Source organism: Bombina bombina, chromosome 4 (genome assembly GCF_027579735.1).
Source record: "Bombina bombina isolate aBomBom1 chromosome 4, aBomBom1.pri, whole genome shotgun sequence".
In the NCBI taxonomy this organism is placed as follows: Eukaryota; Metazoa; Chordata; class Amphibia; order Anura; family Bombinatoridae; genus Bombina; species Bombina bombina.
This window is the reverse complement of record NC_069502.1, coordinates 879,207,094-879,227,344: the sequence shown is the minus strand read 5'-3', so window position 1 is coordinate 879,227,344 and position 20,251 is coordinate 879,207,094. Positions and strand designations below refer to the sequence as shown.

The 20,251-nt window shown below is 38.7% G+C and overlaps 1 protein-coding gene across 1 annotated transcript in view; it reads right to left on the bottom strand.

Annotated features, from left to right (window-relative positions):
* Positions 1–15,807, bottom strand: part of LOC128657412 (zinc finger protein OZF-like) — a 174,088-nt gene extending 158,281 nt beyond the window's left edge. Inside the window, exon 1 of the mRNA XM_053711752.1 lies at positions 15,648–15,807. The gene's annotated coding sequence lies outside the window, so the exon portion shown is untranslated. The remainder of the gene's footprint in view (positions 1–15,647) is intronic.
* Between the last annotated feature and the right edge of the window lie 4,444 nt (positions 15,808–20,251).

Below are 20,251 nucleotides of genomic sequence, written 5' to 3'. Positions count from 1 at the left end.
TAGAAGCTAAATATATATTAGCCAGGAATCAAAATTAGCTTCTGTAATGTAAGCAAAATTAGAATTAGATTATAAGAGGCGCCGAAAATTTGCGCTTTCTGTGAGTCGCTAGGCTAGAAGTAATCTGTTAGCTTGTGTCAGGTAAAAATTGTTTGTTCACGCGCAATCCAATGCGTGCTAACCAAAAGACTTTCAAAATCGTGATCGCATTAGCTCACTCTCCCCATAGACTTCAATGGAGCTGGATTTCAGAAAAAAAAACAACTAACATCTATACTCGCATGCTAACCCGATCACATTTAAACTAAGAGCACTAAACCCTGACATAAATTATACATATTTTACATTCTAATGTATACTTACCTGATTATATAGAGGTTTAGCTATATACAGATATATATAGGAATATATATTTAGAAATACATAGAACATATTCTGCTATGTGCAGAACATTAGAATGTAAAATATTTACAGTAAATATATAGTTAAAACCTTTATTAATAATGAATATTGCATAAATATGTTTTTACATGTTTTCATCTACTTAACGGCAAAGGGCTTCAATGGCTATACTGTATATGTCTATATATGTGTGTACATATGTATTTATGTGTTTATATGTGTATATATGTCTGTAAATTAGCGGACTTTTCTGTTGTTGTGTGCCTGTGCTGACCACTGGAATGCTTTTACTTTTTGCACAATAAAGACTAAGACCTAGATTTGGAGTTTGGCGGTAGCCGTGAAAACCAGCGTTAGAGGCTCCTAACGCTGGTTTTAGGCTACCGCCGGTATTTAGAGTCACTCAAAATAGGGTCTAACGCTCACTTTTCAGCCGCGACTTTTCCATACCGCAGATCCCCTTACGTCAATTGCGTATCCTATCTTTTCAATGGGATCTTCCTAACTCCGGTATTTAGAGTCGTTTCTGAAGTGAGCGTTAGACATCTAACGACAAAACTCCAGCCGCAGGAAAAAAGTCAGTAGTTAAGAGCTTTCTGGGCTAACGCCGGTTTATAAAGCTCTTAACTACTGTACTCTAAAGTACACTAACACCCATAAACTACCTATGTACCCCTAAACCGAGGTCCCCCCACATCGCGCCACTCGATTACATTTTTTTAACCCCTAATCTGCCGACCGCCACCTACGTTATCCTTATGTACCCCTAATCTGCTGCCCCTAACACCGCCGACCCCTATATTATATTTATTAACCCCTAACCTGCCCCCCACAACGTCGCCGCCAGCTACCTACACTTATTAACCCCTAATCTGCCGTCCGCACGCCGCCGCCAGCTACATTATCCCTATGTACCCCTAATCTTCTGCCCCTAACACCGCCGACCCCTATATTATATTTATTAACCCCTAATCTGCCCCCCACAACGTCGCCTCCACCTGCCTACACTTATTAACCCCTAATCTGCCGAGCGGACCTGAGCGCTACTATAATAAAGTTATTAACCCCTAATCCGCCTCACTAACCCTATAATAAATAGTATTAACCACTAATCTGCCCTCCCTAACATCGCCGACACCTAACTTCAATTATTAACCCCTAATCTGCCGACCGGAGCTCACCGCTATTCTAATAAATGGATTAACCCCTAAAGCTAAGTCTAACCCTAACACTAACAACCCCTAAATTAAATATAATTTAAATCTAACAAAATAAATTAACTCTTATTAAATAAATTATTCCTATTTAAAGCTAAATACTTACCTGTAAAATAAATCCTAATATAGCTACAATATAAATTATATTTATATTATAGCTATTTTAGGATTTATATTTATTTTACAGGTAACTTTGTATTTATTTTAACCAGGTACAATAGCTATTAAATAGTTAAGAACTATTTAATAGCTAAAATAGTTAAAATAATTACAAATTTACCTGTAAAAGAAATCCTAACATAAGTTACAATTAAAACTAACACTATACTATCAATAAATTAATTAAATAAACTACCTACAATTACCTACAATTAACCTAACACTACACTATCAATAAATTAATTAAATACAATTCCTACAAATAAATACAATTAAATAAACTTGCTACAAAAAATAAAAAAGAACTAAGTTACAAAAAATAAAAAAATATCTACAAACATAAGAAAAATATTACAACAATTTTAAACTAATTACACCTACTCTAAGCCCCCTAATAAAACAACAAAGCCCCCCAAAATAAAAAATGCCCTACCCTATTCTAAATTACTAAAGTTAAAAGCTCTTTTACCTTACCAGCCCTGAACAGGGCCCTTTGCGGGGCATGCCCCAAGAAGTTCAGCTCTTTTGCCTGTAAAAAAAAACATACAATACCCCCCCCAACATTACAACCCACCACCCACATACCCCTAATCTAACCCAAACCCCCCTTAAATAAACCTAACACTAAGCCCCTGAAGATCATCCTACCTTGTCTTCACCTCACCAGGTATCACCGATCCGTCCTGGCTCCAAAATCTTCATCCAACCCAAGCGGGGGTTGGCGATCCATCATCCGGTGCCTGAAGAGGTCCAGAAGAGGCTCCAAAGTCTTCATCCTATCCGGGAAGAAGAGGCGATCCGGACCGGCAACCATCTTGATCCAAGCGGCATCTTCTATCTTCATCCGATGACGACCGGCTCCATCCTGAAGACCTCCACCGCGGACCCATCTTCTTCCGGCGACGTCCAACTGCAGAATGACGGTTCCTTTAAGGGACGTCATCCAAGATGGCGTCCCTCGAATTCCGATTGGCCAATCAGAATCAAGTTCAATCCGATTGGCTGATCCAATCAGCCAATCAGATTGAGCTCGCATTCTATTGGCTGATCGGAACAGCCAATAGAATGCGAGCTCAATCTGATTGGCTGATTGGATCAGCCAATCGGATTGAACTTGATTCTGATTGGCTGATTCCATCAGCCAATCAGAATATTCCTACCTTAATTCCGATTGGCTGATAGAATCCTATCAGCCAATCGGAATTCGAGGGACGCCATCTTGGATGACGTCATTTAAAGGAACCGTCATTCGTCGTTCAGTCGTCGGCCAGGATGGATGTTCCGCGGTGGAGGTCTTCAGGATGCTGCCGCTTCGCTCCGGATGGATGCCGCTTGGATGAAGACTTCAATCGGATGGAAGAACTCTTCTGCCCCGCTTGGATGAAGACTTCAGCCGGATCATGGACCTCTTCAGCCCCCCGCTTGGGCTTGGATCAGGACATCGGAGGAGCTCTTCTGGACCGATCGGTGAACCTGGTATGGTGAAGACAAGGTAGGATGATCTTCAGGGGCTTAGTGGTAGGTTTATTTAAGGGGGGTTTGGGTTAGATTAGGGGTATGTGGGTGGTGGGTTGTAATGTTGGGGGGCTTGGGTATTGTATGTTTTTTTTTACAGGCAAAAGAGCTGTATTTCTTGGGGCATGCCCCGCAAAGGGCCCTGTTCAGGGCTGGTAAGGTAAAAGAGCTTTGAACTGTAGTAATTTAGAATAGGGTAGGGCATTTTTTTATTTTGGGGGGCTTTGTTATTTTATTAGGGGGCTTAGAGTAGGTGTAATTAGTTTAAAATTGTTGTAATATTTTTCTTATGTTTGTAAATATTTTTTTATTTTTTGTAACTTAGTTCTTTTTTATTTTTTGTACTTTAGCTAGTTTATTTAATTGTATTTATTTGTAGCAATTGTATTTAATTAATTTATTGATAGTGTAGTGTTAGGTTAATTGTAGGTAATTGTAGGTAGTTTATTTAATTAATTTATTGATAGTCTAGTGTTAGGTTTATTTGTAACTTAGGTTAGGATTTCTTTTACAGGTAAATTTGTAATTATTTTAACTATTTTAGCTATTAAATAGTTCTTAACTATTTAATAGCTATTGTACCTGGTTAAAATAAATACAAAGTTACCTGTAAAATAAATATAAATCCTAAAATAGCTATAATATAATTATAATTTATATTGTAGCTATATTAGGATTTATTTTACAGGTAAGTATTTAGCTTTAAATAGGAATAATTTATTTAATAAGAGTTAATTAATTTCGTTAGATTAAAATTATATTTAACTTAGGGGGGTGTTAGTATTAGGGTTAGACTTAGCTTTAGGGGTTAATACATTTATTAGAATAGCGGCGAGATTCGGTCGGCAGATTAGGGGTTAATTATTGAAGTTAGGTGTCGGCGATGTTAGGGAGGGCAGATTAGGGGTTAATACTATTTATGATAGGGTTAGTGAGGCGGATTAGGGGTTAATAACTTTATTATAGTAGCGCTCAGGTCCGCTCGGAAGATTAGGGGTTAATAAGTGTAGGCAGGTGGAGGCGACGTTGTGGGGGGCAGATTAGGGGTTAATAAATATAATATAGGGGTCGGCGATGTTAGGGCAGCAGATTAGGGGTACATAGGGATAATGTAAGTAGCGGCGGTTTACGGAGCGGCAGATTAGGGGTTAATAATAATATGCAGGGGTCAGCGATAGCGAGGGTGGCAGATTAGGGGTTAATAAGTGTAAGGTTAGGGGTGTTTAGACTCGGGGTACATGTTAGAGTGTTAAGTGCAGACGTCGGAAGGGTTACCGCATAGCAAACAATGGGGCTGCGTTAGGAGCTGAACGCGGCTTTTTTGCAGGTGTTAGGTTTTTTTTCAGCTCAAACAGCCCCATTGTTTCCTATGGGAGAATCGTGCACGAGCACGTTTTTGAGGCTGGCCGCGTCCGTAAGCAACTCTGGTATCGAGAGTTGAAGCTGCGTTAAAAATGCTCTACGCTCCTTTTTTGGAGCCTAACGCAGCCTTTATGTGGACTCTCGATACCAGAGTTATTTTTATGGTGCGGCCAGTAAAACGCGGGCGTTAGTTTTTCGGGTCATTACCGACAAAACTCTAAATCTAGCCGTAAGTTTTAACTCTCATTGACCGTTGTCTGCACAATCTTTTTCTGGCTATGTCTGTAAATACATATACAAAAACTGGAAAGGAACCGCTGTGTTAAAAACAAATACATTTTATTTTGAACATTAGTTAAAAGCGGATAGCATCCCAAACAAAAGGGCGGACGGGATAGCTAACATGTTTCGGCCATGTTGGCCGTAATCATAGCATAAAGGTCTGGTTACAAACATCTGCTTTAAAACAAGAGTGAACACATGTGATTGGATAAAATTGGTTAAATGAAAAAACACGCCCATAAAGTTTGTACAGGTACTTTTAACCCTATGCCCTAAAACCAACACCTGAAAGGCTATCTAGAGATTGAGCTAAAAGGAAACAGTGACAAGGAAACAAAGTGATCCTAAATCTGAAACAAAACCTAATATTGTATTATATACATCAAAACTCCAAATTCACTATGTACATAGCTTAAAGAACTCAAATTCCATCATTTCAAACATGGATATGATTATTGTTATGATAGTAAAGGACTTCTTCCCCTAAGATGTTTAACTTAGTACACAAGAGGAGTGACTAACATAGGGACAGAGCAAAACTATGCAAAGATATTACATATCGCTGTATTAGGTGCATGAATACACTAAACAATATTATATACCATAGATTCCAAACTATAAATATCAAATGGTGTATAATAAAGCTAAATGAAATTGGTGTATAATAATTAAAGAAAAATAAGTATAAACAATGAATATAGGAATAAGATATAATATAATATATGCATTGCTTAAAGACAAAAATTCTGATATTGGTAGGGGTAACATTACTGTAGATTACATCTATGCAATAAATGACATAACCAAAAATTATTAAAATAAACAAATACATTGCAATAGTAACATTGCAATAGTAAAAACCCCTAGTTAATAAGATGATTATATATTAACTAAATTGGAAATAAACAGTTATATACTGTCTATTATGGCCCTAAAAGCCTTATCCTGATCCAAACAGAATAGTAAGTTATAGCATAAGCTTAAACTTAAACAACTTAAATTAAAACACCAAATCACATCAGATTAGACAAAGGGAAGGGAAAATTATTCCCAAAAATTGATGAGATCATATCTTGAGTTTAAACCGTGAGGTGCCCTGGTCTTAAGATGGAATATCCAGAACACCTCACGTTTGGCCAGAATGCTGTCAATATCCCCTCCTCTCTTTGGAGGAACCACCTTCTCAATGGCAACCCACCTAAAAGTATTTAATTTACTTTGGTGTACAGTTGCAAAATGTTGTACCAATAAGGAGGTGGATCTCCCTCTTTCCATTGAAGAAATATGCTCCCTAATACGTGTGTTGACATCCCTAGTCGTGAGTCCCGTGTATTGTAAATTGCACTTAATGCAAGTTATTAAATAGATGACACCAGTGTGAGTGCAATTCATACAACTCTTAATGTCAAATGATTTGCCTGTCACCACTGAGGTGAATGTGTCTGTCACTTGAACATAATCGCATGGACGGCATTTGCGGTGCCCACACTTAAACATTCCTTTATGGGATAGCCAAGAACTCTGGGGTCTTTCCACCTGTTTTAGCTGGGTGGGAGATAGATTATTACCCATGGTTCGACTTTTCTTGTAACTACATCTAATCCCTTTCTTTACTGCATCTTTTAACTGATCATCCGCTGCTAGCAGAGGAAAATGTTTTTTAATAATGCTGCAAATTTTGGGGAATTGATCACTATAAGTAGTTACAAAATTAACACCTTGAAAATTGGGTTGTGTCTTTCTGGGGACTTTTTCTTTCAAAAGTGAAGCCCTGGGTAACATCTGTACCTTCTTCCTGGCCTCATTGATGTGATTACTATTGTACTTGCGATCTTTAAGCCTTTGTGCTAAAAAACCTGCCTCTCTTTGATAGTCTGCCTCCCTACTGCAATTTCTCTTTATACGTGAGAACTGACCCTTGGCCACAGCATATGAAATGTTTTTAGGGTGGCAGCTATTAGCATGCAGTAACGAATTGCCTGTAATTGGCTTCCGGTATACTTGAGTTTGTATACAGCCATTTTCATCCCCTTCTAGGCTCAGATCAAGGAACGTGATGATATGGGGATCAAACTCAAATGTGAATTTCAGATCACAATCATTATCATTGAGATAATCAACAAATTCCTTGATAAGTTCCAAAGGTCCCGACCAGCTGATCAACAGATCATCTATAAAACGCTTGTAAAAACGTATATGTCTCCTGAAGGGGTCGCCATCTCCATAGATGCGACACAGCTCCCACCAGCCAAGATATAGATTGGCGTAGGAGGGGGCAAACTTGGCCCCCATAGCTGTGCCGCATCTCTGGAGATAGCAAACCCCCTCAAAGGAAAAAAAGATGTGTGTTAAAAGAAACTCAAGGACCCGAAGGACATATGCCTGGAACTCCAAAGTGAATTCAGTTGAGTGAATAAGATGAAATTTTACTGCTTCAATCCCCTTAGAGTGCGGTATGGAAGAATATAAGGAAACCGCATCACTCGTTACCCAACAGAACGATGTATCCCATTCCAAACTACCAAGGAGATTGAGGATGTGTTTGGAGTCCCTGGTATAAGAAGGCAAATTCGTCACTATGGGCTGCAATAAGGCAGTTTTGATGTATATAATACAATATTAGGTTTTGTTTCAGATTTAGGATCACTTTGTTTCCTTGTCACTGTTTCCTTTTAGCTAAATCTCTAGATAGCCTTTCAGGTGTTGGTTTGAGGGCATAGGGTTAAAAGTACCTGTACAAACTTTATGGGAGTGTTTTTTCATTTAACCAATTTTATCCAATCACATGTGTTCACTCTTGTTTTAAAGCAGATGTTTGTAACCAGACCTTTATGCTATGATTACGGCCAACATGGCCGAAACATGTTAGCTATCCTGTCCACCCTTTTGTTTGGGATGCTATCCGCTTTTAACTAATGTTCAAAATAAAATTTATTTGCTTTTAACACAGCGGTTCCTTTCCAGTTTTTGTATTGACTTACACCAGTCCTGGAACCGCTGTGCCCGCTTGGTCGGGTGTTTGGCTGTCAATCCCGGATTTCCATCTGGAGCCCCTCCCCCCCCCCCCGCAGCAAGTACGTCATTGGAGACGTCGAGTGGAGCCTCGTTTTGGTGCAGTGAGGAAGCGTGCACTACAGGAACGCCGGATGGAAGCTGTGGGACCAACGCAGTGTATCACAGGTCCCTGAACAGCGCCGGAGAGAAGTTTTCCTGGGGTATGTGTAAACGCGATACTGGTTCATCAGTTATATTATTCCCTGCATTGGAGGTGGGGGGGAGTTTTTGGAGCTTTATTACTACAGGTTTTGATACCGCAACAATAAGACTGCTTATCTGGATTTCCTGAGAATAATGATTTGGCAATATCATATACAAATGCATATGTTTCTTATACAGCTTTGTGTCTACCTTCTCCTGTGACTGCTTTGTAAATACATATATACACATATAAATACATATGTACACAAAGATATATATATATATATATATACACACACATACATACATATACATCTTTATACATGTATATGTATGTATGTCTATGTTAAAGCCCGTTGCCTGCCTTTATTTTCCCTAACACCTGAGACTTCATATCTTTGAGCCCTTATAACTTTTTTTGTGCTATATTTTTTTAAATAATTTTTATTAGATGGTGTTAGTATGAGTAACTATACTCTGTAATTATTTTTGATGTGTTTTGAGCAACATTTTTGTTTTGTGAAACAGTTAACCACAGCTCAAGCAATCATATTTACTTTCAACTTGTAACACCAGCGGAATTAAACCTGTGTGCAAACGATCGCAAAAACCCGATATCGCTTGAGAGCAAACTTTTGCGCTCCACTCATAATCTGGCCCAAAAATTTTAAAAGGATGCTAAACCCAAATTTTTTTCTTTAACAATTCAGATAGAGCACGGAATTTTAAGCAACTTTCTAATTTAAAATACAAAAAGTAGAGGGCGCCACATAGTGCAGATCAGACGAGCAGGGAATAGGACAAAAGAGTAAGCGAAAACCTACTCACGTGATGGAATGCACCAATGTGCAGTGCAGGCAAGCCGAGACCAAAGAGTCGCCCGGCAGACTCCTAGGCAACTGGAACTGGTAAGATCCTTGTCCCACCAGAGAAAATCCAGGGATAAAGGGTAGTTCCCACAGGGTGTCTCACACACCGGTCAGAGGAGGAAGCCAATACTCTCTTTGAATTTGAAATGAGCGGTAGAATATTTTCTAGCAAATTTTAAAGTTAATCCAATTTCCCCCTGTGTCATGTGGCATCCATCTTACAATTGCTCACCTTTGGCGCCTCTTATAGATACCGGTCAGGCATTTTGGTCTTGCCTGCCGTGTATCTGTATATCAACTTTCTAATTTGCTCCTATAATCAATTTTTCTTTGTTTTCTTGCTATCTTTGAAAAGCAAGAATGTAAGCTTAGGAGATGGCCCATTTTTGGTTCAGCACATGGGTTGCGATTGCTAATTGGTGGCTAAATTTTTGTACATTTATTGTAATAATGGTAAGTGTATTTTAAAATGTATGTTATTGTGGCAGCATATAAATGATTTATTAAGTATGGACATGTATATTGCATCCCTTTTTTCAAACACCTTATACCATATATCTTTGAGCCCTTATAACTTTTTATTAAAATTATTTATATGAATTTTTGTTATTAAATAGTGTTTCTATGGGTTTTAGTGTAATTATTTTTTGCTGAAATAATTTTTATTATTTTCCAAAAAAGGAATAAAAGAAACAAACGACTACATACATAAATAAAATAAATACAACATAACATAACATTGCACAGTTATACAAGATGTGTATTAATATTTTGTAAAGTTCAGTACTTCTAGTCTTTTCATTACAGATTAGTCATTCAGATTACTAGTTCCATCCTACTCTGGGAATATAACTCATAATAGGTCTCCTACATGTGGAAGACCCCTTCCCTCACTCTGGCATCTACTAGTTTTCTCATAAAACATAATATAAGGTTCCCATTCCACTAGGAATTGGTTTTCTCTGTCTAGTATCTTTGCTGAGAGTGCCGTTCTATGATAGCGGTATTCTAATTAGCGTAGTATTTGTGTAAAAGAAGGGGGTTCTGACTTCCAGTTTTTGGCAATACCCAATCTAGTGATAGTGTAGATCATTTCTGTTAACTTGCGGTGGTGACCAAGAATTTCTTCATTAGGAAAGTGTAGCAAAGCGTGTTCTGGTTTTAGGTTTATGTCCCTTGACAGAAGTGTACCTATGAATTTCGCGGCTTCTTCCCAAATTCCCCTAACTCTAAGACAACTCCACCACATATGAAGATAAGTACCTATCTCCCCACACTCTCTGTAGCAATAGTTTCTATCTGAATCAGGTGTGTTATGAAACCTTGTTGGGTGTAGATACCATTTGAAAGCTACCTTTATATAATTTTCTTTTAGGGTAGCATTCACTGTGAATGCCATACCTCTATATAGGTTGGTTTCCCATTGGTCTACTGGCCAGCTATTATTTAATTCATGTTCCCACTTTATAATAAAAGCAGGTTTGTCTGTATTTCTAGCGGTATTGAATATTGAGTAAAGCGTGAATATTGTGCTTTTCAAATTCTGTTTTGATAGCCAAATTCTCTCAAAAGCTGTGTCTGGACCCTCCAATCCACCCCCTAACACCTCTTTAATTCTTGACAGTAGTTGTGAATAGTGGAACCATTGTGGACCCACTGTATTATTTAGGTTTATGTATTGCTCATAGGAAATGGGTTTATTTTGCCTTAATACATCTGCTATTCTGTAGAGACATTTGTTTGACCATTTTGCACCAATGGATATTTCCATCGGTGATCCCAAAATGATTAGAGGAGTCAGTTTGGATTTTTGGTTAAGTAAGGGGAATTTATGTGTGAGGTTATCCCATAACCGTATAGTGTGTTTTATAGCTATAAATTTGTCCTTTCTATGTGGTCTCTCCTTGGCGATCCATAAGATATTATCTATCCGATCCACGCCAATGAGATCAGACTCCAACTGGACCTATTGTTTAACTCCCATGGATTTACTCCAATGCAGTGTTTGAGCCATACGCGCAGCATAATAATATGATGTCATGTTCGGGATCCCTATACCTCCCTCCTTCCTATTTCTAGACATAACTTGTCTATTTATGCGTGCCCTCTTGCCCTGCCATATAAATTGTAAGATGTTTTTTTGGACTTTAAGCAATTCACGAATCGGTACTGTTACTGGTAAAGACTGGAAAAGGTATAGTATTTTGGGTAGAACTGACATCTTCGTTGCGACTATTCTTCCAAATAGAGAAAATTTTAAATTTGGACCATTTCTCTAGTAATTTTCCTCATATAAATTATGTGTTCTAGCTGTCAAGTTTATTCCTAAATATTTTATTTTGAAAGAGTTTTTATTGATTTTATATGAAATAAATACACTACAAAATACAGGCAAACACAATCAGGTTATCAAATTTGTCAACTAATTTCCATTTGTATCCACTTAGTTTAAACCCTAACAACTCTGTAGTAGAGCTGTTATTACTCTTATGTCCCCGGCTCTCTGGCTGCCATCCAAATACTTATCGCATCTTAAAGGTGTGATCACCAGTCACGGTACAGAAAAACCATTACATTACAATAATAGTTATGTGTAGTAAGGGAACACTGATTGGTAATATTTATAGGTGGTGGGTAGTAGGTAGTAGGCCCCAGCTCTCTGATAAGGTTCCCAACATTTGCATTGTTCCTATTGTGGGGTTTCGAGACCTCTTCGTGTTCTATCCTCTTGGTACATAATGAAAGGTTCCCATTGTGCGACAAACTCGTCCCTAGTATTCAAGGTTTCCGCAGCTAAGCTAGCCATTTCATAATGATATGTTAACTTCTTTTTAATGATTGCAAAACTAGGGGGTGTGGATTTCCAATATTGTGCTAAGCTAATCCTAACTACTGTACATATTGTCATAACAAGTTTCTGGTGTTGTTTTAGGATGGAAGGGACTGGGAAGTGTAGCAGTGCCTGTTCGGGGGATAAAGCTATGTGTTTCTGGAAGATTACACTGAGAAGACCTGAGGTCTGCTCCCAAATCTCTCTAATTTTATCGCATTGCCACCACATATGCATATATGTTCCTCTATCGTTACATCCTCTGTAACAAGCTTTTGGAGGTGAGTTCTCAGTCCCTCCAAATCTAGTTGGGTGGAGATACCATCTGAAGACTACTTTGAGATAGTTCTCTTTCAATATGGCATTATGTGAAAAGGAAAGGCCCTTAGCTAAGTTAGAGTTCCACGTCTTAATAGGCCAAGTCCTATTCAGGTCTTGTTCCCATTTCAGTATATTTGGGGATTTAGTCTCTCTAAAGTGATTATTAAAAGTAGGGTATAGCAGAGAAATGGAACCATGTGTCGGGTCTTTAGTTAGGCATAAGGTCTCAAATGTAGTGATTAGTGATGTTCTGGAAGAACCCATTGCCTCTTGAGCTCTAGATTTTAGTTGTAGATAGTGATACCATATATTTCTGTCATTAGGGACAATGTCTCTGTATTGCTCGAAAGAGAGGAAACTGTTATTTATATAAACATCGGCAATTCTATACAGTCCTTTGTTTGCCCATTTCTGTTGTACATTTAAGTCTATTGAAGTCTGTAGTAGCACTAAAGGTGTTAGTTTAGATTTATCTTGGATTAGAGGATATTTGTTGATCAATTTATTCCATAAGGATATGGTGTGTGAAATCGCTACAAATTTGTATATACCTGGTTGAGTATGTTTTTTTGGGGTCCACAGTAATCTGGAAATCTGGTCTGTCTTGGCTATCTCTGATTCAATCTGTACCCAGAGGGGTTGATGTGTCCTACTGAACCAGTGTGCTGTCTGGGCCATTCATGCCGAATAATAGTAGGAAATCAGATGTGGAAGGCCTACCCCTCCATCTTTTCTGTGTGTACTCATAATTTTTTTGTTAATTCTAGCAGGTTTTCCCTGCCAGATAAACCGCAAAATGTCTCTTTGAAGAGCATTAAGCTCTGTAATTGGGATAGAGATTGGTAAGGATCGGAACAAATAAAGTAGTTTTGGCAGAAGAGTCATTTTGGTGGATATAATCCTACCATAGAAGGATATCTTAAGCTTAAGCCATTTGGTGATTAGGTTCCTAATGTGTGTGAACATGGGGAGGTAATTTGCTTGATATAAGGAGAAGATATTGGTTGGGAGGAATATCCCTAGATATTTTAACTTTTTTTGAGCCCATTTAAAAGAGAAATTAAGTTCTAGTAATTTTTTTGTGTGTAGGGGTAGATTGATGCTAAGCGCTTCGCATTTATCTTCGTTTATTTTATATCCGGATAGTGTTCCATATTGGTGTATTAAAGCATATAATGGGGGTAGGGCTAGAAGTGGTCTGGTTAAAGATAATATTATATCATCCGCGAATAATGATATTTTGTATTCTTTGGTTCCTATTCTAAGACCAGATATGTCAGGGTCATTCCTAATTTGAATAGCTAGTGGCTCGATGCAAAGCGCAAATAAGAGGGGGGACAAAGGGCAGCCCTGACGCGTCCCATTCTTGATTGGTATTGGTTTGGATTGGTATCCTGAAAGTTTAACAAAGGCTGTGGGGTGCGAGTAAAGGGATGAGAGGGCGTCTGAGAAGGCTCCAGTAATACCTGTTTTTGTAAGTACAGCAAACATGTAATCCCAATTGATTCTATCAAACGCCTTCTCTGCGTCCAAGGCGAGGAACAAAGAAGGCGTTTTTTCAGTCGTGGCCACGTTAATCAGGTCAATAATCTTACGTGTGTTGTCTGGGGCTTCCCTATTTTTGATAAACCCCACTTGGTCTGGTTGGATTAAATTTTTGAAAATGGGGTTAAGTCTGTTTGCTAGGATTTTTGTAAAGATTTTTACATCCTGGGTTATCAGGGATATGGGCCTATAATTTTGACAGTGTTGATGATTTTTTTCCCGGTTTTGGGATTACCGCGATTCTGGCCATGAGCATTTCTTTAGGGATTTCTTTACCTTGCATGATCGCGTTAAAAACTAGGGAGAGCTGGGGGACCACCGCCTCTTGTAGTGTTTTATAAAAGACACCAGAGTATCCATCTGGACCCGGTGTTTTGGTGCTCTTCATGGTTTTTATGGCCCATTTTATCTCATCTTGGGATATGGGTGCGTTCAAGTTACTGCATTCTTCTTCTGAGATTGTGGGTAATGTGTTGGGACCTAAAAATGTATCCAAATCTTTGGATTTGTTCCCACCTGTTATGTGTGGGGAAAGGTTGTAGAGATTGTGATAAAAGTCAGCAAATATATTGGCAATTTGGAGGGGGTCGTTGGTGCTCTTATTGTCAGGGAGTTGAAGTTGTGAGACTGTGGTGTTCCTAGTAATTTCTTTGAGTTTATTGGCTAACATTTTGTCGGGTTTGTTCCCATATATATAGTAGTGTGTGTGTATCTGTTTTATAGATCTGGCTGCATATTTGTTTAATATTTTATCTATCTCCTCGTTTATGCATCTTAGTCTTGTTCTATGCTTTCTGCTAGTATTCGCCCCGGCAAGAGAGCGCAGTTCGCTGGCTTCGTGTTGTAGCTGTGACAGTCTAGCTTTCTGTAATTTATTGCGTTTACCTGATTCTGCTATCAGGAACCCTCTTATGTAGGCCTTCAGTGCTCCCCAGACGTGAAGTGGGTTAGGTGTGCTATCTGTGTTAATGCTAAGGAATTCTGCTATTTGTCTATTAAGGTTTTGTAGTATCACCTGGTCTTGTAACAAACCAGCATTGAGGGACCACAACTTAGTTCTGTTCGGATTTAAAACTCCAGATATGGTTGCTTCTACCATAGAGTGATCCGACCAAGGGCAATTTAGGATTCTTGCATTGGTTAGAAGGGGGATCATAATTTGACTCATAAAAATATAATCCAGCCTGGATTGAGTGTGATGCATTGGGGAAAAATAAGTGTAGTCCCTATCCTTCCCATTTAAGGATCTCCAGCTATCAACCAGATTGTGATCTAATGAGAAGTCTTTTAAGATATTTGAAGGGGTTCCAGAGGATCTGGGTTGTGCAGTTTCCACTGTCGTTCTGTCTAGTTTCTGGTCAAGCGTAAGGTTAAAGTCACCCCCCACAATGATTTTGTATTGTTTCCATTGTGTCAGTAGTTTGCTTAATTTTGTTATGAAAAGTGCTTGGTGATCATTAGGGGCGTAAACATTAACCAATAGTATTGGTGTGTTTTGGATTAAGCCTCTTATTAGTAAAAATCTGCCTTCTTTGTCTCTTATTATTTCCTCTTCTTTAAAGTTTAGGGAGGAGTGTAAAAGTATTGTGACCCCACATTTCTTTTTCCCACTAACCGCATGGTATTGTGTTGAATACACTTTGTCCCAATAATGTGGCGTGAAATTTTTAGTGAAGTGTGTCTCTTGTAGCATGACTATTTGGGCCTGTAATGTTTTGTAGGTGGTGATTGCCTTTTTCCGCTTGATATCTGAATTAAGGCCTCTAACGTTATGTGAAATAATTTTTATAGACATTTAAAGGGTTTAAGGAATTCTTTATCAAGTGTATGGCTGCGGAAGATACTATTTTCATGGCTATTAGATTGCCACTGGTAGCGTGTCTTGAAGGAAACCCTATGTGTGAGGATATAGATTCTGTAATTCAGCGGGTGAGAGCCGGGACCTACCTTATGCGAGAGAGACATCGGGGAACAACAACAACAAATGAGGGACATCAATGGTAATGGTATTAGGGAGCCACAAGCAGCATCTATATAACATAAAACAATTCATATTATGCATTGCAATCCTTGTGTGTAAAGCATTTCAAGTTGACAACTTGCCTGAGTTAAGTATGCATAAATGATAATGAGCAGAAAAACTTTCAACATAATAACAATATCCCTAGCCAGGGAAAAATAAAGAATTACGTGGGGGAGGGTGGCGGGCGTCCTTAGAACTTATATATGCTTTTCTCGACTGTATGCCATTTTCTAGGTAATTGGCTAATAAGGGGTTGGGGTAGGGAGGGGTTGGAGAGGTTGTGGGGAACCATAAGGTGTCGTTGTCAACATTGCACGTCTAAACTACAATAATGACTGACAATTAATGATGAAGAGGGCGCAGTTGGGGGGAAGGGGGTGGGGGGGTAGTGGGGAGGAAGGCGCACATGATGGCAACAGTAACTGTAATAATAACAATAGTAACATCAGTAACAGTAACAATAACAATAACAGTAACAGTAACAGCCCCCGAGCGAGGGGGAAAAGCGGCTCGACTTGTATGTTTATAGAAGCTAATAGGTGTTAAATGACATAATGCAACAATCTACACCTAACTGTAAATCAGGGTATACAGTTACACCATTGTTGAGTTTAGAATCGTCAGGCCGCTGTATATTTAGACCAAAGCCTTTTAGATAGGAAATACATCTAGTTCATATTGTTTGTCAAGTTGGGGATAACTCTTCTTCCCGTGAGGGTCCCAGTTCTCTAGGGTTATGCTGGGTAATCTTTGATTTTCTTTGTTTTTTAGCATGGTCCACTTGTGTCCACTCTCTCTGGATAGATTTTTTCTGAGAATTCAAACTAGTCGGAGTGTTAGGAGGGTCGAAAGGAATTACAAGCCGTTGTAGGATGTTGGATCCTTCAGCCAGTGTTGAGCAGGAGTAGGTTACATTCGTGTGGGTGAAAAGCAATTTGAAAGGAAAGTTCCATCTATATTTTATCTGGGCTTTTGTGAGGGCCATTGTGATGGGTTTGAGGTCTCTCCTCTTCCTCAGAGTAGTTGGGGCAATGTCGGCAAAGATTTGTATTGTGTGGCCTTCAAAGTCAATTGTTTGTTGTTGTCTGGCAGCTTTAAGGATGAGTTCTTTTATATGAAAATAGTGGAGTTTAAGAACAACATCTCTTGTGGAAGATTGTTGGGGTTTGGTGAGGGCTCTATGCACTCTATCCATCAAGAATTTGTCCGGTTCTATATCAGGAACAAGTTGATGAAAAAGGGCTAACATGGTTTCTGTCAGATTCTTGTAAGATTCTGGCATGTTTCTTATACGCAGATTGGATCTGCGGGATCTGTTTTCGAGATCTTCAATTTGCTCCTCAAGCTTATATATGTATTCTTCATGCTCTGACAGACATTTTTGTATGCATGGGATTTCTTCTGCAATTGTATCAGTTTTTTCCTCCAGTTCTGCAGTGCGAGTGCCAATTTCTTTGATGTCTTGTCTTAGGTCTGATAGCGCAGATTTCAATTCTTCCTGGAATAGAGATTTGATCTGAGACAAAAGTTCTTTATTCTGGGTATCTGTTATGAGGGGTGCGTTCATTTCCGTCAAGCTGGTATCTTGATTTTTCTCTTGTGTTGGCGAACCTCTGTCTAGTTGTTTTTGTTTGAGTTGGGATTTAGATAGGCATTCCTTGACGGTTTGCGTTTTATTTTTCATCTTGTTATCCCTTTGCTGAGTACTCCTAAAAGTATTTGGGTATTGTGACAGCAATTGGCTTTAGTTATGTAGTAGGCTCAGGGGCTGGCGTGTGTAAGCTATATTAAGCTAAATGGCATTGTGCTGTTTTATGTTACTATCTTTATTTTTATTTTTTTATTTTTTTTTATTTATTTTTTGTTTGTTTGTTTGTTTTTTGGATTTGTTCTTCCCCCCCTACTTTTTAATTATTTGAGGAGAGAAAGTTTATAGCCCGCCACACCACTCAGTTTACTGATCATCCATCATGGGCGCTGAGGAGGGTGTGTGTGACCTGTACTATGATCTATAAGAAGTAATAAGTAATAAACAGTTCCTTTGTCTTGAGACTGTGGTTCCTCTGATAAAGCTCCTGGGACACTTCCCAAATTGCAGCTCGTGCTGCCTCCTGGGGCCCAGGAGGGTTACTTGGTGTTTCTTATAGTGACCGATTGAGGAAGGAACTGTGAGTCTTTAAATTATATTGATTGCATTTGTAGTTTGTTTGTGAAGCTGAGTGTTTCTGCGCTGCGGTTTTTCACTAGCTTGCGGAGTTGGTAGCTGAGAGATTGCTGTGGGGATGAGGGCTCTGGATCCCAATATGGCGTCTTTTCCCGCCAAGTGCTGTCTATTTTTTTGTGTATGTGTGGTGGCCCCCAAACCCTCTCAGGGCTTAATGACTATAGGCTTTTATTTATCAGTTAAAGTCCCCAGCCTATCGATCTTATATATGTGCCTTGATGTGATAGACTTTTACCTCCTTGCAGCATCGGCTCCTGTCGGCTGCTTGCGTGGCTTTCTATCTGATAGTAATGGCGGCCGCTTTCTATTTTCGGCGATCCTGTTCACCTCTCTTTAAAGATTTCGGTTGCGGATGCCGCTTTATGTCCACCACCTTCGAGATCTTCTTTGTAATATTTGCGGCTCTGTTCAGTCGCCGGAGCGGAGCCCCGACCCTCCGGCGGCTGAAGTTGTAGGCAGTGTTTACCGGGCTGTGTATCCCTCCGGTTATGTGTAAAGAAAAAGTTTTGCCGGGTCCAGCAAATCAGGCTTTGGTCTTCCTGGTATCTGTGGAATAAATTTCAAGTCTTATTCCTAAATATTTTAGCGTATTTTTAGGCCACTTAAAAGAGAAGTTGATCTCCAACAATTTTTTTGTCTGGGGAGGGATCTGCACACCTATCGCTTCACAATTATCCTCATTAATTTTATATCCTGACAATTTCCCAAATTTTTGAATAGTGGAGTAAAGGGGTGGTAAGGATAGAAGTGGTTTAGTAAGTGTTAGTATAATGTCATCTGCAAAAGTGATATTTTGTAGACATGTGAACCAATTTGGATACCTGCAATGTCTTGATTGTCCCTAATTTTAATCGCTAATGGCTCAGTACTCAAGGTAAACAGAAGTGGGGACAGGGGGCACCCTTGTCTTGTCCCATTCCGAATTTTTATATTTTTAGACTGATATCCCGCCGTTCTTATGAATGCTTCTGGGTTCGAGTATAGTTTCAAAATAGCTTTATGAAATGGGCCAGTTATACCCATTTTATATAAGATGGCGTGAAGATAATTCCAATTAATCCTATCAAATGCCTTCTCTGCATCCAATGCCAGGAACAGAGAAGGCACCAATTTGCTTTGTGTGTAATTTAAGAGATCTATGATTTTGCGGGTGTTGTCTGGAGCTTCTTTTAGCTTGATGAATCCTACCTGATCTGTATCGACTAGATATGGTATAACCAAGTTTAATCTGTTTGCTAATATCTAGGTGAGAATATCTTGGTTAATAAGTGATATGGGTCTATAATTTTGACAGGGTGTAAGTGTAATTTTAAATATATTTATGTTTAGTTTCATGCAACTTTTTTAACCCTAAGTTCACTTAACCAGAGATAATCAAACACGCTAATCCGAAGAGCGTTAAATCCATTTGCGCTCTTGCAGGCGCTATTACTTTCTACTTGTAAAATGATTGTTCTTTCCAATGCGTGCAAAAAAACTAAGATCGTTAGCGCACCACTAGTAATCTGGCCCATAAAGAACAGTAGTAGTTAAAAATAAATAAGTGCACTAATCATAAAACATCATTATATTTATTTCACAAAGTGTAAGCAAATTGGATTCCTCCAGATGAACAATTGTTACACAACTGTTAATAATGAGCAAGTGCTACCTGTGCTGTGAAAGGAACACAGGTGAAAGTGTTGATTGACATTAAACTAAAATGTTTGTTGTCTGAAGGTTCTACTGGTATCACTTTACAATTAAAGGGATAGTCTAGTCAAAAATAAACGTTCATGATTCAGATAGGGCATGTATTTTAAACAACTTTCCAATTGACTTTTATTATCAATTTTGCTTTGTTCTTTTGGTATTGTTAGTTGAAAGCTAAACCTAGGAGGCTCATATGCAAATTTATTAGCCCTTAAAGGCCGCCTCTTATCTGAATGAATTTTAAAAAAATGTTTACAGCTAGAGGGCATTAGTTCATGTGTGCCATATAGATAGCATTGTACTCATGCACATTGAATTACCTAGGAGTAAGCACTGATTGGCTAAAATGCAAGTCTGTGAAAATAACTGAAATAAGGGGACAGTCTGCAGAGGCTTAGATACAAGGTAATCACAGAGGTAAAAAGTATATTAATATAACTGTGTTGGTTATGCAAAACTGGAGAATGTGTAATGAAGGGATTATCTATCTTTTTAAACAATTATAATTCTGGTGTAGACTGTCTCTTTAAGGAAGAAAAGCCCTACATCTCAGTACCCCAGCTTAGTGGATGTCTGCTGCTAGTGCTGGATCCTCTGCTACAGGAAGACTTC